Source organism: Rhagoletis pomonella, unplaced genomic scaffold, assembly GCF_013731165.1.
Source record: "Rhagoletis pomonella isolate Grant_MI unplaced genomic scaffold, Rhpom_1.0 Rhpom_scaffold_00451, whole genome shotgun sequence".
Taxonomy (NCBI): Eukaryota; Metazoa; Arthropoda; class Insecta; order Diptera; family Tephritidae; genus Rhagoletis; species Rhagoletis pomonella.
The window spans coordinates 77,501-78,668 of NW_023459005.1; positions in this window are offsets into that span (position 1 = coordinate 77,501).

Consider the following 1,168-nt stretch of genomic DNA (forward strand, 5'->3'; position numbering starts at 1 on the left):
AGATATGAGATTTTTCGTTATAACTTCTACATTTATGCAGCTACGAACATGAAATTTTGCAGCACTTGCACCCATTATTAACAGAATGCTTACAGTGAAAATTACAAAGATCGGTTCACTATAACCTATAGCTCCCATACAACTGATTGTTCAGATATAAAATTTTTCGTTATAACTCCTCCATTTATATAGCTGGGAACAGGAAATTCCGCACTGTTTTCAATAATTATCAACAGAAAACTTACAGTGAAAATTAAAAAGATCGGATAACTATAACCTATAGCTCCCATACAACTGATTGTTCAGATATGAGATTTTTCGTTATAATTCATGCATTTATGCAGCTAGGAACATGAAATTTCGCACCATTTTCACTCATTATTAACAGAATACTTACAGTGAAAATAACAAGGATCGGGTGACTACAACATATATCTTCCATACATCTGATTGTTCAGATATAGGATTTTACTGTAAAACTCCTTTATTTGAACAGCTAAAACCGATAAATTTCGTAAGATATTTTATAAATAATAATACGAAGTCTACTGAGAAAATCGTCAAAATCTATGCTGTATAAGCTTTATCTCCTATAGCACTGATTGTTCAGATACCAGTTTTTGCGATATATCTCCTTTATGTAGGAAACTAAACCCAATAAATTGTGTCGGTTTACATACCGATCACATAGCAGTGAAAATCACTTAGATTGGTGCTAATATAAGGTATATCTTCCATACCTCTGTTTGTTCAGATGCGATTTTTTATATAGGTATGTAACTCCTCTATCGATGTATGCAGATGTACTCAAAAGCAGTAATCTGTCAAAGTAAAATTTGCAGATGTTCATGAAAGGTATGAAGCCTTCGGCATAGCCGAAGACAGCGCTGCTCTTACTTGTTTTATTCTTACTTGTTACCAATAGAGTCCCCAATGTTTTAACTAATATTTTGTAACTATCATAATTTGTAAATAAAAAAACACTTTCTATAAATTCATGCTTACTTCTTCATATATGACATTTTGATGAGTTTTTGTCACTTCTAATTTTGTTTAAAGAACACACTTGCATTACACTCGATAGACAGCAAGGATCTGACGGAAGCGTAAGCGTTTCGAAAGATACACCTTTTAGGAATTAGTTAAGGTATATATAAACATTTTGAAG